Raw genomic sequence first — 7,038 nt, 5'->3', positions numbered from 1 at the left:
TGATGGGCGTGGCGCGAAATACAAATTCCTCTAAAATCCGAAAACTTCAATTTTTCAAACATATGACTATTTTACAGCTATTTAAAGACAAGACTCTCGTTAATCTAACCACACTGTCCGATTTCAAAAAGGCTTTACAGTGAAAGCAAAACATTAGATTATGTCAGCAGAGTACCCAGCCAGAAATAATCAGACACCCATTTTTCAAGCTAGCATATAATGTCACAAAAACCCAGAAGACAGCTAAATGCAGCACTAACCTTTGATGATCTTCATCAGATGACACACCTAGGACATTATGTTATACAATACATGCATGTCTGTTCAATCAAGTTCATATTTATATCAAAAACCAGCTTTTTACATTAGCATGTGACGTTCAGAACTAGCATACCCCCCACAAACTTCCGGTGATTTTACTAAATTACTCACGATAAACGTTCACAAAAAGCATAACAATTATTTTAAGAATTATAGATACAGAACTCCTCTATGCACTCGATATGTCCGATTTTAAAATAGCTTTTCGGATGAAGCACATTTTGCAATAATCTAAGTACATAGCCCGGCATTACAGGGCTAGCTATTTAGACACCCTGCAAGTTTAGCCTTCACCAAAATCACATTTCCTATAAGAAAAATGTTCTTACCTTGCTTGTTCTTCGTCAGAATACACTGCCAGGACTTCTACTTCAATAACAAATGTAGGTTTGGTCCCAAATAATCCATCGTTATGTTCCATCAAGACGTTTTGTTCGTGCGTTCTAGACACTATCCCAACGCTAAATCTCGGCCACGAGCATGACTCAAAATATGACAAAAAAATTCTAAATATTCCATTACCGTACTTCGAAGCATGTCAACCGCTGTTTAAAACGAATTTTTATGCAATTTATCTCGTAGAGAAGCGATAATATTCCGACCGGGAATCTGCCTGTCTGTAAACTGAGGAAAAAACCGAAAGCCGGGGGCGGGGCGGGTCACGCGCCTAAGGCTTAGTCCATTGAGTGACCACTCAGCTTTTGCTCTCCTTTGTTTCAGCCAGGGCTTTGAATTACGTCATTCCTGTTTTTCCCGGGCTCTGAGACTCCATTGTTGACGTGCGAAGTGTCACGTAAGAGCAGAGATCCTTTGTAAACGATAGAGATAATAAAGAAGGGCAAGAAATGTTCAGACAGGGTACTTCCTGAACAGAAGCATCTCAGGTTTTTGCCTGCCATAGGAGTTCTGTTATACTCACAGACACCATTCAAACAGTTTCAGAAACTTTGGAGTGTTTTCTCTCCAAAGCTAATAATTATATGCATATTCCAGTTTCTGGGCAGGACTAATAATCAGATTAAATCGGGTACGTTTTTTTATCCAGCCGTGAAAATACTGCCCCCTAGCCATAAGAGGCTAGACCCTGATAGTCTCCCTGTCCCTGCCGCTGAAAAACATCCCCACAGCATGATGCTGCCACCACAGGGATGGTGCCAGGTTTCCTCCAGACGTGACACTTCGCATTCAGGTCAAAGAGTTCAATCTTGGTTTCACCAGACCAGAGAATTTTGTTTCCCATGGTCTAAGAGTCATGTACATTTACATTTTAGTCATTTAGCAGACACTCTTATCCAGAGCGACTTACAGTAGTGAATGCATACATTTCATTTCATGCATTTTTTTTTTGTACTGGCCCCCCGTGGGAATCGAACCCACAACCCTGGTGTTGCACACACCATGCTGGCGTTGCAAACACCGTGCTCTACCAACTGAGCCACAGGGAAGCTGTGCAGGTGCTTTTTGGAAAAAACTCCAAGCAGGCTGTCATGTGCTTTTTACTGAGTAGCTTCCGTCTGGCCACTCTACCATAAAGGCCTAATTGTCCTTCTGGAAGGTTCTCCATCTCCACAGAGGAACTCTGGAGCTCTGTCAGAGTGACCATCGGGTTCTTGGTCACCTCCCTAACCAAGGCCCTTCTCCCCAGATTGCTCAGTTTGGCTGGGCGGCCAGCTCTAGGAAGAGTCTTGGATGATAGGTGAACAGGTTGTGGCTTGGGTGGTTAATGTCCTTTAATGATCTTTTTGGCCTTACTGTGACATCAGGTGCTGTAGGTGTCCTGGAGTGCAGGCAGTGTGCCCCCAGTGATGCGTTGGGCAGACCGCACTACCCACTTGAGAGCCCTGTGGTTGTGGGAGGTGCAGTTGCCATATCATGCGGTGATACAGCCTGACAGGATGCTCTCAATTGTGTATCTGTAAAAGTTTGTGAGCGTCTTAGGGGCCATGCAAAATTTCTTCAGCCTCCGGAAGTGGAAGAGGTGCTGTTGCGCCTTCTTCACCACACTATCTGTGTGGGTGGACCATTTCGGTTTGTTCGGAATGTGTACACTGAGGAACTTTCCACCTTCTCCACTGCAGTCCCGTCGATAGGGGCGTGTTCCCTCTGCTGTTTCCTGAAGTCCACGACCAGCTCCTTTGTTTTGTTGACATTGAGGGAGAGGTTATTTTCCTGTCACCACTCCGCCAGGGCCCTCAGCTCCTCCCTGTAGGCTGTCTTATCATTGTTGGTAATCAGACCTACTACTGTCATTTAGTTCAGTTACCTTTGCTTTCTGGGGTACAGGAACGATGGTGGACATCTTGAAGCAAGTGGGGACAGCAGACTGGGATAGGGAGAGATTGAATATGTACATTAACACTCCAGCCAGCTGGTTTGCGCATGCTCTGCAGACACGGCTAGGGATGCCATCTGGTCGGTCAGCCTTGCAAGAGTTAACATGCTTAAATGTCTTACTCACGTTGGTCACGGAAAATGAAAGCCTACAGTACTTGGGAGCCGTCCGCGTTGGTGGCACTGTGTTATCCTCAAAGTGGGCGAAGAAGGTGTTTAGCTTGTCCGGGAGCAAGACATCAGTGTCTGCGACGTGGCTGGTTTCCCTTTGTAATCCGTGATTGTCTGAAGGTCCTGCCACATACATTTTGTATCTGAGCCATTGAATTGAGACTCCACTTTGTCTCTGTACTGACGTTGATTGCCTTAAAGAGAGAGTAACTACACTGTTTGTATTCATGTCTGGGTGTGGTATTCTGTCAGAGTGTGCACAACTGGTCGAAGGAAGTCAGGTGCAGGAGAGCAGAGATGAGTGAACCGGCACACTTAATTCAGGCAGAGGAAAACAGCTGGACGCAACTGCATCACAACACTCCGGCCCAAGGGAAAAAGCGATAGCACACAAATCACACAAATAGGTACAAATAACAATACCACGCGTTACAACAATACCCGGCGCAAAACCAGCCTGTAGCGTCAAACATGTAACAAACGAACAACACCACACACAGACATGGGGGGAACAGAGGATAATAAACACATCGAGTAATGAGGGGATGTAAACCAGGTGTGTGGGAAAACAAGACAAAACAAATGGAAAATGAAAGGTGGAGCGGCGATGGCTAGAAGACCGGTGACGTCGACCTCCGAACGCCGCCCTAAAAGGAGAGGGACCGACTTCGGCGGGAGTCGTGACACTAACGATCATCGAAACGAATGCTAGACAGTCAGGGAGCATCGGATATTCCAAAGCCATGGGACAATTGTTTTGTAATTTTGATGCTATGAAATATAATACAAATGTTGTGTGGCCTTCCGGACCTTGGGGAAGACTGAATGTGGCCTGCTTTAGGTCCTTTGATTGTGTTTGATGAAAATGTTTGAAAGGTCTAACGCTTTATGCAACATTATTGGCAAGTGACTTGATGCCTACCATGCCAAAGCGATTTAGAGTTGTTGAACGGGAGTGACATACTTTACCGGTCAAAAGTTTTAGAACACCTACTCATTGAAGGGTTTTTCTTTATTTGTACTATTTTCTACATTGTAGAATAATAGTGAAGACATCCTACTATAAAATAACACATATGGAATCATGTAGGAAGCAAAAAAGTGTTAAACAAATCAAAATATATGTGTTATTTCATAGTTTTGATGTCTTCACTATTATTCTACAATGTAGAAAATATTAAAAATAAAGAAAAACCCTTGAATGAGTAGGTTTTCTAAAACTTTTGACCGGTAGTATGTGTTGAGAAAACAGTACTATTATCAAAGCTCTGCTTTTAACAACCACCATAGGCTACTGAATGATTAATTGCAATAGGCAATTATCACATTATTCTAAACTGGTAAAAATAAAATGTTTTTAATGCCATTAGGCAAGAATTAAGAGTGGTCAAAGTGACCTTATCGGTGAAAAACTATATGAAATGTTTTACAATTGCAACATTTGATGTAGAGTCACATTCACTGTGGAGGTCGGAAGCGTGCTATAGATTTCACAGCTGGCGATGTCGCATCACGATTGGTTATTCCTAGGGGTATGCCGAACTGTCAATACTCGTATTCATTATTGTATCCGTAAATTGACAGTTGATAGTCGGATCGGATAATACTCATGATCGGAAAACACTGAAGTGTTTTTATATAACTAAGTAGAGGTTGGCGAAATACCTATGTCCCTGCACTTTTATAGACCAAAAAAGCTGCAGACTATGAGCAGCGTGCGGAGGCATGTGTTTTTGTCTGTGTCTATGTGTCCTCAACTTGCAGCAGGGCAGACACGTTTGCTGTCACTTAGGGTGTTTTCACATTTAGTCCTCTTTAAAAGAACCGATTTGAGTTCTCTTTAAATTGAACTGGTGTAAAAAAAAAAAGCATATTTCATATATTTAATCGTCACCATTGAATTGATCATAGTAGGGTAACAGGTGGCAGCAGCAATCTAAATGATCAGACCCAAACATTGGAGGAGAAGTGATCTGGTAGAGCAAAGCCGAAGCGAAGAAAAAAAAGCGAGGGGACAGAGAAATACGGCTTCGCTCTATCCAGTCAAAGTAACAGGATCAACGTACAGCCCGCCCTTCTCTTTACATACAGGCATAATCGTATCAGGAAAATAGACCATATCCGTTACTTACTTGTTTTGTCTGACTTCTCGGCACATCCCTAGTTATTCTCCATGATTTTCAACAATGGTAATGAGCGTCATCACTATCTTTCCTTTGCGGTACCTCTTGATTACCAGCTGAGATAAAGATTTTAGTCCTGGCTCAGTTTGACTGAGCAGTGTCTTCACATCATCCTAAAACCTACTCTGAGCTGGGAGTTTTTTTTCTCTGAAAGCAAGTTTTAACAGGAGTCCTAGGACCTTTTCTGAGACTCTTTGTGGATTTGGCCCACGGGAAATATTAAACCCTAATTAACATGTTCTCAGAAGACACAAAAATTGTCCAACTTGAGGTTTCTTATATGTTTATTTTTTTATGGACACCTATAACTTTCAGATGTATGTTATTCAGAAATCAAACATCTGCATGAACTTTCAAGAAACGTAATGGGAACCAAAACTGGTCAATAAGGCAATAACAAGGGCTAGCTGGAGTCATTTTAGAAGAGAGCCCTGTTTATTACATTTGCAATTGAGAGCTTGTACAAGCAAGCCCCCACTTTGTTAAACACCACATATTCCATAATAGGACAAAATCCATTAACATTGCTCCCTTGATGAATCTAATGGCCTAGATATAATTATGGTATAATTTCATCCACCTCCTGCTAGTCATTAGCATCAGACAACTAAGATCAGTTAGGCCAATTACTAAACACAAAAAACCTTGCACAGAAATAGAACAAAGCTGAAGGGCTTCAAGTTTGACCTGCTACTGAAAACTGATTGAAACCGGATAGAGGTGAAAGACTGAAGTGAATTCATAACTTTGATCAAGAGAAAGGGTTTACCCAAGTCACCAGTTGTGCCCAAACTAAATGCATTTTATTTCTTTAGCCAATCTCTTCCTCCCACTGTCATGCCTTTGGAGTTGACCTGGGTAGGTGAGACACTTGCTAAAATGTTCTGTGCTGCTCTATTTGTACTTAATCGTCTCAGGCACACAGTCCAGGGCATAAATGGAAAATCAGGTGAATGTTTATGATTGATAATTATTCACTTACACTACCGGTCAAAAGTTTTAGAACATCTACTCATTCAAGGGGTTTTCTTTATTTGTACTATTTTCTCCATTGTAGAATAATAGTGAAGACATCAAAACTATGAAATAACAAATGGAATCATGTAGTAACCAAAAAAGTGTTAAACAAATCAGAATATATTTTACATTTGAGATTCTTCAAACAGCCACCCTTGCCTTGATGACAGCTTTGCACACTCTTGGCATTCTCTCAACCAGCTTCACCTGGAATACTTTTCCAACTGTCTTGAAAGAGTTCCCACTTACACTGAGCCCCTGTTGGCTGCTTTTCCTTCACTCTGCGGTCTGACTCATCCCAAACCACCTCAATTTGGTTGAGGTCGGGGGATTGTGGAGGTTAGGTCATCTGATGCAGCACTCCATCACTCTCCTTCTTGGTAAAATGTCCCTTACACAGCCTGGAGGTGTGTTGGGTCATTGTCCTGTTGGAAAACAAATGATAGTCCCACTAAGCCCAAACCATATGGGATGGCTGCAGAATGTTGCAGAATTCTGTGGTAGCCATGCTGGTTAAGTGTCTCTTAAATTCTAAATAAATCACAGACAGTCTAATGTCCATTGCTTGTTTTTCTTGGCCCAAGCAAGTCTTCTTTTTATTGGTGTCCTTTAGTAGTGGTTTCTTTGCAGCAATTTGACCATGAAGGCCTGATTCACATAGTCTCCTCTGAACAGTTGATGCTGAGATGTGTCTGTTACTTGAACTCTGTGAAGCATTTATTTGGGCTGCAATTTTTTTAGTCTGGTAACTCTAATGAACTTATCCCCCCCACCCCCCCACACACACACACACACTTTGTCACAACACAGCTGATTGGCTCAAACACATTAAGAAGGAAAGAAATTCCACAAATGAACTTTTAACAAGGCACACCTGTTAATTGAAATGCATTCCAGGTGACTACCTCATGAAGCTGGTTGAGAGAATGCCAAGAGTGTGCAAAGCTTTCATCAAGGCAAAGGATGAAAGGGTGACTATTTGAAGAATCTCAAATATAAAATATATTTTGATTTG

This window comes from Salmo trutta, chromosome 10 (genome assembly GCF_901001165.1).
Source record: "Salmo trutta chromosome 10, fSalTru1.1, whole genome shotgun sequence".
Lineage (NCBI taxonomy): Eukaryota > Metazoa > Chordata > Actinopteri > Salmoniformes > Salmonidae > Salmo > Salmo trutta.
This window is presented reverse-complemented; position numbering follows the sequence as displayed.